Source organism: Xenopus tropicalis, chromosome 3 (assembly GCF_000004195.4).
Source record: "Xenopus tropicalis strain Nigerian chromosome 3, UCB_Xtro_10.0, whole genome shotgun sequence".
In the NCBI taxonomy this organism is placed as follows: domain Eukaryota; kingdom Metazoa; phylum Chordata; class Amphibia; order Anura; family Pipidae; genus Xenopus; species Xenopus tropicalis.
The window spans coordinates 137,455,995-137,468,924 of record NC_030679.2 but is presented as its reverse complement, the minus strand read 5'-3'; the positions used below and the strand labels follow the sequence as shown (position 1 = coordinate 137,468,924).

General features: G+C 48.9%; 13 non-coding genes across 13 annotated transcripts; 4 read left to right on the top strand and 9 right to left on the bottom strand.

Annotated features, from left to right (window-relative positions):
• Window positions 1-367: 367 nt before the first annotated feature.
• Window positions 368-439, bottom strand: trnap-ugg. The gene has a single exon. It is a non-coding gene; the product is annotated as a tRNA-Pro (tRNA).
• A 114-nt stretch (window positions 440-553) lies between these two features.
• trnai-uau lies at window positions 554-646 on the top strand. The gene is given in 2 exon segments: window positions 554-591; window positions 611-646. It is a non-coding gene; the product is annotated as a tRNA-Ile (tRNA).
• A 576-nt stretch (window positions 647-1,222) lies between these two features.
• Window positions 1,223-1,294, bottom strand: trnap-agg. Its single transcript has one exon. It is a non-coding gene; the product is annotated as a tRNA-Pro (tRNA).
• Window positions 1,295-1,729: 435 nt separating this feature from the next.
• On the bottom strand, window positions 1,730-1,801 carry trnap-ugg. Its single transcript has one exon. It is a non-coding gene; the product is annotated as a tRNA-Pro (tRNA).
• Window positions 1,802-1,915: 114 nt separating this feature from the next.
• trnai-uau lies at window positions 1,916-2,008 on the top strand. Its single transcript is given in 2 exon segments — window positions 1,916-1,953; window positions 1,973-2,008. It is a non-coding gene; the product is annotated as a tRNA-Ile (tRNA).
• Window positions 2,009-2,584: 576 nt separating this feature from the next.
• Window positions 2,585-2,656, bottom strand: trnap-agg. The gene has a single exon. It is a non-coding gene; the product is annotated as a tRNA-Pro (tRNA).
• A 435-nt stretch (window positions 2,657-3,091) lies between these two features.
• Window positions 3,092-3,163, bottom strand: trnap-ugg. The gene has a single exon. It is a non-coding gene; the product is annotated as a tRNA-Pro (tRNA).
• A 114-nt stretch (window positions 3,164-3,277) lies between these two features.
• trnai-uau lies at window positions 3,278-3,370 on the top strand. Its single transcript is given in 2 exon segments — window positions 3,278-3,315; window positions 3,335-3,370. It is a non-coding gene; the product is annotated as a tRNA-Ile (tRNA).
• A 576-nt stretch (window positions 3,371-3,946) lies between these two features.
• On the bottom strand, window positions 3,947-4,018 carry trnap-agg. The gene has a single exon. It is a non-coding gene; the product is annotated as a tRNA-Pro (tRNA).
• A 434-nt stretch (window positions 4,019-4,452) lies between these two features.
• On the bottom strand, window positions 4,453-4,524 carry trnap-ugg. The gene has a single exon. It is a non-coding gene; the product is annotated as a tRNA-Pro (tRNA).
• Window positions 4,525-4,638: 114 nt separating this feature from the next.
• trnai-uau lies at window positions 4,639-4,731 on the top strand. Its single transcript is given in 2 exon segments — window positions 4,639-4,676; window positions 4,696-4,731. It is a non-coding gene; the product is annotated as a tRNA-Ile (tRNA).
• Window positions 4,732-5,308: 577 nt separating this feature from the next.
• On the bottom strand, window positions 5,309-5,380 carry trnap-agg. The gene has a single exon. It is a non-coding gene; the product is annotated as a tRNA-Pro (tRNA).
• A 435-nt stretch (window positions 5,381-5,815) lies between these two features.
• trnap-ugg lies at window positions 5,816-5,887 on the bottom strand. Its single transcript has one exon. It is a non-coding gene; the product is annotated as a tRNA-Pro (tRNA).
• Window positions 5,888-12,930: the final 7,043 nt, after the last annotated feature.

Sequence of the window (12,930 nt, the reverse complement as noted above, 5' to 3'; positions counted from 1 at the left end):
TTATTCTCAAAAAGTCTGCTTTCCCGAGCATGCCGTTATGGGTCTCACGCAGGTCCCTAATAGCTTGGCCATTTCTCTCCGATGACGCGCTGCTCTCCAAATACGCCAAGCGCCTGTTCAGCTACCTCCAAAAGAGGGGCTTTTGGCTCTGTACCGATACCAAAGCTCTTCTGGCGCAGCTTTCCTTTCATGAGGATTTCAAAGGACTCCACCAGCGAAGGCAAGGCCAGGTCATATAAGCTGCCCTGGTCCTTGCCTCTGTTGACCATTAGCGATCCTCGGGTTTCCATGCCCTCGGCAACACATTCAGCCTGGTTAGGCGGAAGGCCGACGCCGCTCTGCGGTGGCCGCCTCATTCTAAAAGCCTGGGCTCGTCCGGGATTTGAACCCGGGACCTCTCGCACCCAAAGCGAGAATCATACCCCTAGACCAACGAGCCTGCGCTGGGGGCCTGCTGCCTGGCTCTGGGCCCAGCTGCTTTACCAAACCTACATTTGTGCCATGCTGCCCTTCAAACAATGTCCTGGCCCCTAAAGGCAGGGCAGGCTCCAGGGCTCCAGTGGCGCAATCGGTTAGCGCGCGGTACTTATATGGCAGTAACTGTTGGGCAATGCCGAGGTTGTGAGTTCAAGCCTCACCTGGAGCACAGCTGGCTCTTTTACATCTTGGTTACTTTCGCCATATGCGTGCTCAGCCGTCTAGGTGCTTTCCTGTAAGAAAGGAGGTTACGCCCCACCCCATCACCAAATACAGAGTTTCAAATCAAGTACAGAAATGAAAGAAGTTGCTCACATGTTGGCAGAAAAACCAGAGCTTCAAAAGTCAGCAAGTCATGAAGCCTACATGTCCTATATGCTTAGAGAGGTGTTTATGCGTGTGTGCATCTATATGCACGTGACTCTAGGGCGAGGGTGACCAGGCTCAAACTTTTCTTCACTCGCTGAAAGAACTGAATGGGGCAAAGTCTCAGTTCTGGCCATTAACCCCGCAAGAGTTCCAACACTCTAAAGAGCATGGAAACCCTGCGCCGCCTTGGGGATGACAAAGACCTCTTTGCAGGGCAGTTTTGAGAAAGCGCTGGGCAAAAGCGGCCTCAGGGCGACTGTTGCCGCTCGAACCGTACCGGAGGAAGCACTGACGCGACTGCTATGGCTTCCAAGCTGCCAGCAGACGGCCTCCGCGGACAAGCCGGAACCGCGTGGCGCTATGGTTGCAAAAGCAAGGGCTCGTCCGGGATTTGAACCCGGGACCTCTCGCACCCTAAGCGAGAATCATACCCCTAGACCAACGAGCCAGCGGTGGGCTTTGCGACCCCACGTCCCTCTGGCGTTTGTCGCTAACGGCTGAAATGGCCTTCGGGCCTTATTCTCAAAAAGTCTGCTTTCCCGAGCATGCCGTTATGGGTCTCACGCAGGTCCCTAATAGCTTGGCCATTTCTCTCCGATGACGCGCTGCTCTCCAAATACGCCAAGCGCCTGTTCAGCTACCTCCAAAAGAGGGGCTTTTGGCTCTGTACCGATACCAAAGCTCTTCTGGCGCAGCTTTCCTTTCATGAGGATTTCAAAGGACTCCACCAGCGAAGGCAAGGCCAGGTCATATAAGCTGCCCTGGTCCTTGCCTCTGTTGACCATTAGCGATCCTCGGGTTTCCATGCCCTCGGCAACACATTCAGCCTGGTTAGGCGGAAGGCCGACGCCGCTCTGCGGTGGCCGCCTCATTCTAAAAGCCTGGGCTCGTCCGGGATTTGAACCCGGGACCTCTCGCACCCAAAGCGAGAATCATACCCCTAGACCAACGAGCCTGCGCTGGGGGCCTGCTGCCTGGCTCTGGGCCCAGCTGCTTTACCAAACCTACATTTGTGCCATGCTGCCCTTCAAACAATGTCCTGGCCCCTAAAGGCAGGGCAGGCTCCAGGGCTCCAGTGGCGCAATCGGTTAGCGCGCGGTACTTATATGGCAGTAACTGTTGGGCAATGCCGAGGTTGTGAGTTCAAGCCTCACCTGGAGCACAGCTGGCTCTTTTACATCTTGGTTACTTTCGCCATATGCGTGCTCAGCCGTCTAGGTGCTTTCCTGTAAGAAAGGAGGTTACGCCCCACCCCATCACCAAATACAGAGTTTCAAATCAAGTACAGAAATGAAAGAAGTTGCTCACATGTTGGCAGAAAAACCAGAGCTTCAAAAGTCAGCAAGTCATGAAGCCTACATGTCCTATATGCTTAGAGAGGTGTTTATGCGTGTGTGCATCTATATGCACGTGACTCTAGGGCGAGGGTGACCAGGCTCAAACTTTTCTTCACTCGCTGAAAGAACTGAATGGGGCAAAGTCTCAGTTCTGGCCATTAACCCCGCAAGAGTTCCAACACTCTAAAGAGCATGGAAACCCTGCGCCGCCTTGGGGATGACAAAGACCTCTTTGCAGGGCAGTTTTGAGAAAGCGCTGGGCAAAAGCGGCCTCAGGGCGACTGTTGCCGCTCGAACCGTACCGGAGGAAGCACTGACGCGACTGCTATGGCTTCCAAGCTGCCAGCAGACGGCCTCCGCGGACAAGCCGGAACCGCGTGGCGCTATGGTTGCAAAAGCAAGGGCTCGTCCGGGATTTGAACCCGGGACCTCTCGCACCCTAAGCGAGAATCATACCCCTAGACCAACGAGCCAGCGGTGGGCTTTGCGACCCCACGTCCCTCTGGCGTTTGTCGCTAACGGCTGAAATGGCCTTCGGGCCTTATTCTCAAAAAGTCTGCTTTCCCGAGCATGCCGTTATGGGTCTCACGCAGGTCCCTAATAGCTTGGCCATTTCTCTCCGATGACGCGCTGCTCTCCAAATACGCCAAGCGCCTGTTCAGCTACCTCCAAAAGAGGGGCTTTTGGCTCTGTACCGATACCAAAGCTCTTCTGGCGCAGCTTTCCTTTCATGAGGATTTCAAAGGACTCCACCAGCGAAGGCAAGGCCAGGTCATATAAGCTGCCCTGGTCCTTGCCTCTGTTGACCATTAGCGATCCTCGGGTTTCCATGCCCTCGGCAACACATTCAGCCTGGTTAGGCGGAAGGCCGACGCCGCTCTGCGGTGGCCGCCTCATTCTAAAAGCCTGGGCTCGTCCGGGATTTGAACCCGGGACCTCTCGCACCCAAAGCGAGAATCATACCCCTAGACCAACGAGCCTGCGCTGGGGGCCTGCTGCCTGGCTCTGGGCCCAGCTGCTTTACCAAACCTACATTTGTGCCATGCTGCCCTTCAAACAATGTCCTGGCCCCTAAAGGCAGGGCAGGCTCCAGGGCTCCAGTGGCGCAATCGGTTAGCGCGCGGTACTTATATGGCAGTAACTGTTGGGCAATGCCGAGGTTGTGAGTTCAAGCCTCACCTGGAGCACAGCTGGCTCTTTTACATCTTGGTTACTTTCGCCATATGCGTGCTCAGCCGTCTAGGTGCTTTCCTGTAAGAAAGGAGGTTACGCCCCACCCCATCACCAAATACAGAGTTTCAAATCAAGTACAGAAATGAAAGAAGTTGCTCACATGTTGGCAGAAAAACCAGAGCTTCAAAAGTCAGCAAGTCATGAAGCCTACATGTCCTATATGCTTAGAGAGGTGTTTATGCGTGTGTGCATCTATATGCACGTGACTCTAGGGCGAGGGTGACCAGGCTCAAACTTTTCTTCACTCGCTGAAAGAACTGAATGGGGCAAAGTCTCAGTTCTGGCCATTAACCCCGCAAGAGTTCCAACACTCTAAAGAGCATGGAAACCCTGCGCCGCCTTGGGGATGACAAAGACCTCTTTGCAGGGCAGTTTTGAGAAAGCGCTGGGCAAAAGCGGCCTCAGGGCGACTGTTGCCGCTCGAACCGTACCGGAGGAAGCACTGACGCGACTGCTATGGCTTCCAAGCTGCCAGCAGACGGCCTCCGCGGACAAGCCGGAACCGCGTGGCGCTATGGTTGCAAAAGCAAGGGCTCGTCCGGGATTTGAACCCGGGACCTCTCGCACCCTAAGCGAGAATCATACCCCTAGACCAACGAGCCAGCGGTGGGCTTTGCGACCCCACGTCCCTCTGGCGTTTGTCGCTAACGGCTGAAATGGCCTTCGGGCCTTATTCTCAAAAAGTCTGCTTTCCCGAGCATGCCGTTATGGGTCTCACGCAGGTCCCTAATAGCTTGGCCATTTCTCTCCGATGACGCGCTGCTCTCCAAATACGCCAAGCGCCTGTTCAGCTACCTCCAAAAGAGGGGCTTTGGCTCTGTACCGATACCAAAGCTCTTCTGGCGCAGCTTTCCTTTCATGAGGATTTCAAAGGACTCCACCAGCGAAGGCAAGGCCAGGTCATATAAGCTGCCCTGGTCCTTGCCTCTGTTGACCATTAGCGATCCTCGGGTTTCCATGCCCTCGGCAACACATTCAGCCTGGTTAGGCGGAAGGCCGACGCCGCTCTGCGGTGGCCGCCTCATTCTAAAAGCCTGGGCTCGCCCGGGATTTGAACCCGGGACCTCTCGCACCCAAAGCGAGAATCATACCCCTAGACCAACGAGCCTGCGCTGGGGGCCTGCTGCCTGGCTCTGGGCCCAGCTGCTTTACCAAACCTACATTTGTGCCATGCTGCCCTTCAAACAATGTCCTGGCCCCTAAAGGCAGGGCAGGCTCCAGGGCTCCAGTGGCGCAATCGGTTAGCGCGCGGTACTTATATGGCAGTAACTGTTGGGCAATGCCGAGGTTGTGAGTTCAAGCCTCACCTGGAGCACAGCTGGCTCTTTTACATCTTGGTTACTTTCGCCATATGCGTGCTCAGCCGTCTAGGTGCTTTCCTGTAAGAAAGGAGGTTACGCCCCACCCCATCACCAAATACAGAGTTTCAAATCAAGTACAGAAATGAAAGAAGTTGCTCACATGTTGGCAGAAAAACCAGAGCTTCAAAAGTCAGCAAGTCATGAAGCCTACATGTCCTATATGCTTAGAGAGGTGTTTATGCGTGTGTGCATCTATATGCACGTGACTCTAGGGCGAGGGTGACCAGGCTCAAACTTTTCTTCACTCGCTGAAAGAACTGAATGGGGCAAAGTCTCAGTTCTGGCCATTAACCCCGCAAGAGTTCCAACACTCTAAAGAGCATGGAAACCCTGCGCCGCCTTGGGGATGACAAAGACCTCTTTGCCAGGGCAGTTTTGAGAAAGCGCTGGGCAAAAGCGGCCTCAGGGCGACTGTTGCCGCTCGAACCGTACCGGAGGAAGCACTGACGCGACTGCTATGGCTTCCAAGCTGCCAGCAGACGGCCTCCGCGGACAAGCCGGAACCGCGTGGCGCTATGGTTGCAAAAGCAAGGGCTCGTCCGGGATTTGAACCCGGGACCTCTCGCACCCTAAGCGAGAATCATACCCCTAGACCAACGAGCCAGCGGTGGGCTTTGCGACCCCACGTCCCTCTGGCGTTTGTCGCTAACGGCTGAAATGGCCTTCGGGCCTTATTCTCAAAAAGTCTGCTTTCCCGAGCATGCCGTTATGGGTCTCACGCAGGTCCCTAATAGCTTGGCCATTTCTCTCCGATGACGCGCTGCTCTCCAAATACGCCAAGCGCCTGTTCAGCTACCTCCAAAAGAGGGGCTTTTGGCTCTGTACCGATACCAAAGCTCTTCTGGCGCAGCTTTCCTTTCATGAGGATTTCAAAGGACTCCACCAGCGAAGGCAAGGCCAGGTCATATAAGCTGCCCTGGTCCTTGCCTCTGTTGACCATTAGCGATCCTCGGGTTTCCATGCCCTCGGCAACACATTCAGCCTGGTTAGGCGGAAGGCCGACGCCGCTCTGCGTTGGCCGCCTCATTCTAAAAGCCTGGGCTCGTCCGGGATTTGAACCCGGGACCTCTCGCACCCAAAGCGAGAATCATACCCCTAGACCAACGAGCCTGCGCTGGGGGCCTGCTGCCTGGCTCTGGGCCCAGCTGCTTTACCAAACCTACATTTGTGCCATGCTGCCCTTCAAACAATGTCCTGGCCCCTAAAGGCAGGGCAGGCTCCAGGGCTCCAGGGCTCCAGTGGCGCAATCGGTTAGCGCGTGGTACTTATATGGCAGTAACTGTTGGGCAATGCCGAGTTTGTGAGTTCAAGCCTCGCCTGGAGCACAGCTGGCTCTTTTACATCTTGGTTACTTTCGCCATATGCGTGCTCAGCCGTCTAGGTGCTTTCCTGTAAGAAAGGAGGTTACGCCCCACCCCATCACCAAATACAGAGTTTCAAATCAAGTACAGAAATGAAAGAAGTTGCTCACATGTTGGCAGAAAAACCAGAGCTTCAAAAGTCAGCAAGTCATGAAGCCTACATGTCCTATATGCTTAGAGAGGTGTTTATGCGTGTGTGCATCTATATGCACGTGACTCTAGGGCGAGGGTGACCAGGCTCAAACTTTTCTTCACTCGCTGAAAGAACTGAATGGGGCAAAGTCTCAGTTCTGGCCATTAACCCCGCAAGAGTTCCAACACTCTAAAGAGCATGGAAACCCTGCGCCGCCTTGGGGATGACAAAGACCTCTTTGCAGGGCAGTTTTGAGAAAGCGCTGGGCAAAAGCGGCCTCAGGGCGACTGTTGCCGCTCGAACCGGACCGGAGACTGGCGGATTGCTAATGTGGTGCCGTTATTTAAAAAGGGATCCCGTTCTCAGCCTGAAAACTATAGGCCTGTTAGTCTGACATCAGTAGTAGGAAAGCTTCTGGAAGGGGTAATAAGGGATAGGGTACTTGAATTCATTGCAGTTGACAATACTATTAGATTGTGCCAGCATGGTTTTATGCGTAACAGATCTTGCCAGACTAATTTAGTCGCCTTTTATGAGGAGGTGAGCAGGAACCTCGATGCTGGAATGGCAGTTGATGTCATCTACTTGGACTTTGCTAAAGCGTTTGATACTGTACCTCACAGAAGGTTAATGATCAAATTGAGGAATATTGGCCTAGAACAGTCCTGACCAACTGGCGGCCCGCGGGCCGCATGTGTGGCCCCCCACCTGTCTGGCTGCTTTGATGGCTTACCTTTGAGTAAGCATTAAATGGTATCAGTACTGAGATTAACACACCTCAGACCTCAAGTACTCTAGGCAGAGTATGGCACATACAGCCAGCATAGGGCAGGTAGAGTATGGCACACACAGGCAGCATAGGTCAGGGAGGGTATGGCACACACAGGAAGGGTAGGGCAGGCAGAGTATGGCACACACAGGCAGGGTAGGGCAGGCAGAGTATGGCACACACAGGCAGCATAGGGAAGGCAGAGTATGGCACACACAGGCAGCATAGGGCAGGCAGAGTATGGCACACACAGGCAGCATAGGGCAGGCAGAGTATGGCACACACAGGCAGCATAGGGAAGGCAGAGTATGGCACACACAGGCAGGGTAGGACAGGCAGAGTATGGCACACACAGACAACTTAGGACAGGCAGAGTGCTTCCTGTGTGTGCCATACTCTGCTTGCCCTATGCTGTTTGTGGGAGGTGAACCTGGCAGGGGGTTTGTTGTGGGAGTTTGTTAGCAGTTGGAAATAGCCATTAAATGGTCCCTAAGGTGTGTAATTATATGCTGGGGGTTGCTCTGCTATCCACAGGGGAGGAGGAGGCATATGGAATTTAAGGGTATATCTTAATATGACATAATTCTTTCACATATGAATGATGGTTGATATCCCCACAGTAAGGACCAAGCATTTGGGATTTTGCTGTGCTACCACCATTGTGATAAAATAGGTGTGGTTTGAAGTGGGTGTGGTTTCAAAAAGGTGAGTGGTCAAAACTGGCTTCCATTAGCGGCCCTCCACCATGTATGCTAGAGAAATTCTGGCCCTCGGCACCGTAGAAGTTGGACAGCACTGGCCTAGAACATAATATTTGTAATTGGATAGAGAACTGGCTGAAGGATAGAGTACAAAGAGTGGGGTAAATGGAACATTTTCTAATTGGACCAGTGTGGTTAGTGGGTACCGCAGGGGTCAGTCCTTGGGCCTTTGCTTTTTAACTTGTTTATTAATGACCTGGAGGGGGGCATAGACAGTATTGTTTCTATTTTTGCTGATGACACTAAATTGTGCAAAACTATAAGTTCCATGCAGGATGTGCCGCTTTGCAGAGCGATTTGACAAAATTGGAAAACTGGGCAGCAAACTGGAAAATGAGGTTCAATGTTGATAAGTGCAAAGTTATGCATTTTGGTAGAAATAATATAAATGCAAACTATCTACTGAATGGTAGTGTGTTGGGGGTTTCCTTAATGGAGAAGGATCTAGGGGTTTTTGTAGATAACAAGTTGTCTAATGCCAGGCAGTGTCATTCTGTGGCTACTACAGCAAATAAAGTGCTGTCTTGTATAAAAAAAGGGCAATTGACTCAAGGGATGAGACATAATTTGCCCCTTTATAGGTCCCTGGTAAGGCCTCACCGTGAGTATGGGGGGCAGTTTTGGGCTCCAGTCCTTAAGAAGGATATTAATGAGCTGGAGAGAGTGCAGAGACTGCAACTAAACTGGTAAAGGGGATGGAAGGGTTAAACTATGAGGTCAGACTGTCAGGGTTGGGGTTGTTTTCTCTGGAAAAGAGGCGCTTGCGAGGGGACATGATTACTCTGTACAAGTACATTAGAGGGGATTATAGGCAGTTGGGGGGGGTTCTTTTTTCCCATAAAGACGATCAGTGCACCAGAGGTCACCCCTTTAGATTAGAGGAAAGGAGCTTCCATTTGAAGCAGCGTAGGGGGTTTTTCACGGTGAGGGCAGTGAGGTTGGGGAATGCCCTTCCTAGTGATGGGGTAATGGCAGATTCTGTAAATGCCTTTAAGAGGGGCCTGGATGAGTTCTTGAACAATCAGAATATTCAAGGCTATTGTGATACTAATACCTAGTGGTTGTATATATAGTTTATGTATATGAGTGTATAGATTGGTTGTGTGTGCTGGGTTTACTTGGATGGGTTGAACTTGATGGACTCTGGTCTTTTTTCAACCCTATGTAACTATGGGGGGCTGTTTGGGCCTCTGTGTACTGAAAATCAGGCCCGGACTGGCAATCTGTGGGTTCAGGCAAATGCCACAGGGGCTGCTGTAAGGTGCCATAGACAGTCACTATTTATTGGGCCTATGGGGGGCTGTTTGGGCCTCTGTGTACTGAAAATCAGGCCCAGACTGGCAATCTGTGGGTTCAGGCAAATACCAGAGGGGCTGCTGTAAGGTGCCATAGTCACTCACTATTTATTGGGGGTTTTGTGGGTTGCTTTGACCTCTTTTTACTTGAAATTCCAGAGCATATTTTGAAAATCAGTCTGGACATGTTCTCTAATGCTTTATTCACCAGTAGGTCCTTCCATCATTAAATTAGAAGATAGCTTCAAGAAGGGGTTATATACAGTAGCTTTTTTGCAAGTGAGAAAATACAGGGCTGTTGAAAATAGCCTTTAGCACAATGTTGATTTTTTGCCCTTTGAGGCAAACTGGAAGAGGCGTCAGATTTTTTTTTTTTCATTAAGGTCTCCCCAAACCTGCATGACCAAAAAATTTGAACAACCAACTTGGGGTGGTATTGGGTGCCCAAGTACATGTAGCATCACTAAGCCGCTGATCTCGGGAACATACCCCAGGAGTGCAGCATAGCCTCTATGTGTGCAAAGTGCCATGTCCTTTTGAATAACTTTAGTTTGGAGTAGCATGAAATGACTGGACCTATGCCTGACTGTATTGTTTCCTATGCAGTTGACCTGCAGTTTCCGCCTATTACTATAACTGCCAATTTGTTCCCTTCAGACTGGGTTGGCAGCTTATCTGCCAGTTCTGACTTCCTCCATGATAGTTATCTTGCCAAAAATGGGCCATATACAGTATCTATCAGGCAAGTTTGAAAATCTCACTGGGGCAAGGACCGAATCAGCTCAATATTGCAAAGCCCATAGATAGGGAAAGATGTACATCGATCTCCCCAGATAAGTAGATTCCTGGGTTGAATTGGACCAGCCGATAACCCAGTGGGCTCTGGCTGTTGTTGGCCCTGCTGACCCAGACCCAATTGCAGGGTGGGACTGGGCCCAGACCTGATCCCCAAAGGGCACTCCAACAACCCGCTGGTCTCCCTCCCCCGACACAATGCATGTCAGAGGGGTGGGAGGGGGCCCTGTGGGGGCATAGAGGTGATGGGGACCACTGCGGTGTTAAGGTCGCCCCTGGTGGTCCCTGCACCCCCCCAGTCCGACCCTGCCCAATCCCCGCCATCCCTCCCCCACTGATCTTCCTTTCCAATCACGGCACAGATAAGTATAATGTACGCGTCCCCAGGTGTATGGCCTTCTATAGAAACTCTTTCCTTCTCTGCGAGTAGTAGTAGACCTTCGTGACTGCTGTTCTGAAAATATACATTCCCCCCCCCCTTTGCAAATATATCACGCCCTTTGCTTCTTGCAACTATATCCCACCCGTCGTTTGCTGCTTGCATTTCCACACAAACAACTCAGATCTGCTGAAAGATTAATTACAGGAGGAACAGCGCATTGTGGAAACGTTTCCCTTACAGCGTAGGTTACATTTATGTGCTGTACATGGAAGTCTGGAAACATTTAATGGTGATGACTGTAATAATTACCTTTAAAGCATTCAATAGGCCTTGGTTTGGTCACAGAACAAATAAAAAGAAAATTTCTGCAATGAACTTCCAAGCTGGTGAATGGGTTAATTAAAATGAGCACTGCCGATGAATTTGTTTATATAACATGCTTTGCTGTGACTCTACTAGGAAATTCACTGCAAAATACCCTTTCTAATTATAATGTTAGGAGTGATTTGCCTTATTGCACCTGATCTTACAGGTTTATGCAGAAATGAAGGCAATACTCATTATATATTATCTGTAAGAATCTTGGCATTTTTGGGTATAATGTAATGCTCTGAATTTATTTTGGCCATAGCCTCGCTATCATATCTGGGGCTTATGCAGTGCAATTTATCCATTTGATAAAGTGATGGGACTGGGGTGTGCATGGCCCACTAGGGCCCCCCACACCCCCTCTGGGGCCCCAGCCAGTGTCGCACTGGGACTTCAGGGACCCACCAGAAAACCTTAGACCATAGGCCCACTCTCCAAACTATTTTTCCTCCTAACCAACCTCTTTATTCTCCTGGTATCTTTTATTTACATGCTAGCATCTTTTCTTCCATCTATTTCTCCTCTTTGTTCCTGTAACCCTTTCTTACGCTTAAAACAAGAGATTTTTAGTTCTCTTTGCAAATGTGAAAGATACTGGGAACTGGGATTTTAGCCCAGTGCCGCCACCTAGTGGACACTGAGGAGCACACCTCAGGGGGATTATATTAGCACACACTTTGCAGCAAGGATAACTTTATATAATTTAAATCAACACATAAGTTTTTTAGTGAAAAGAACAAACATTTATTGGCTCAGAAGATTTAACACAAATTCAAAAAAACATAAGCCATACTATACCACAGTGGAAAGGAAAACCCAGTGCCTCATGGTACCCACTCTCCTTCCTAACACGTTTCGCACCATTAGGTGCTTCATCAGAGGAAGTGTGGTGTGAACATGTCACTTCCTTTTTATACCCCAAACGTATTAATTTTATACATTTTCCAGGGCCACTATTAAAGCCCTGCAACAAGCACATACTATATCCAACCTTTAAAAATACATCACACAGGGTTCACAAAGTGGCCCCATATTCAGCACAAATAATAACAAATAAGTGAATCACCTATCAAAATGTGTCAAAAATTATTTGTTAACAAGAAATTTATAAATGCATGAAAACTGAAAAACTGAAATAAAAAATACATATATCTATTGCATCTAAGCAGTTCTAAGCCCATAAAGTGTGTATAAATCACACAATTGGATTATATAACATATATAAATTACCCAAATCACTGTCAAAAAAACTTTTTCATTCACGTTATTTCATTTGCGCATTCAGAAATATCCAAATTGTGATAACAAATTAAATATCCTCATGCCATTCTTTATATATCTCTATCCAATTACTACTCAAACACATTCAGATACTGCTGAGGCGCAACGAAATCCCATACATTTAAAATACAACACATGAACAAACTTTTTCTATTACAAAATTAAAATCATGAACAAAACCTCTTTAATTTAAATCAATTAAAACTAAGGTATATGATACCTTATAACATGAACGACCCAGACCAGTAAGATACTATATAATCAATGCAGATCTATTCAGTACGACATATTAAAAGAATTATTATAGCCTATTTCCAAGATAAAACCAGGAATGGTTTCCAATTCGAATTTTGTGTTCATTCCCTCGGTATAACAGTGTCTAGTGTAAATATCCATTTGGACTCTAATCTCAGAAGTTAGTGACAGGATTCCCCTCACCTTTCTCATCAATTTTATCTATACCGAACATATTGAATTTCATCAATTGCCCATTGTGCACACATTCAAAATGCTTCAAAAGGGGGTTATCGCTTTCCCTTGCTTTCTAACCCTCTCAACATGTTCTCCCAATCTTGTTCTCAGCTGTCTGTCTAGTTCGTCCTATATACAAAGAGCCACATTCACATTGCAAACAATAGATGACAAATTGTGTTTGGCACGAAATATAAGTCTCAATTTTATATTGTTTATCAGTATTTTTACTTGAAAAAGTTTTAACATTACCACTATATTTGCAGGATTTGCATCGTTTGCAGGGAAAAAACCTTTTACATCCCCCAACCAAGACACACTATTTTTCTTTTTCCTTTTTATTGTTAATTTATTAGGGGCAAAAATACCCGCTATTGACTTAGCCTTCCTACTTACTACTCCAGGCTTGATGTTTAAATTCCTTAGCACAGGATCTACCTGCAAAATATTCCAATGTCTTTTTACATACTTTGGAAACTTGATCATTCTGAACACCAAAATCGAGAATGCATCTTATTTCATCTTTCTTTTCAATT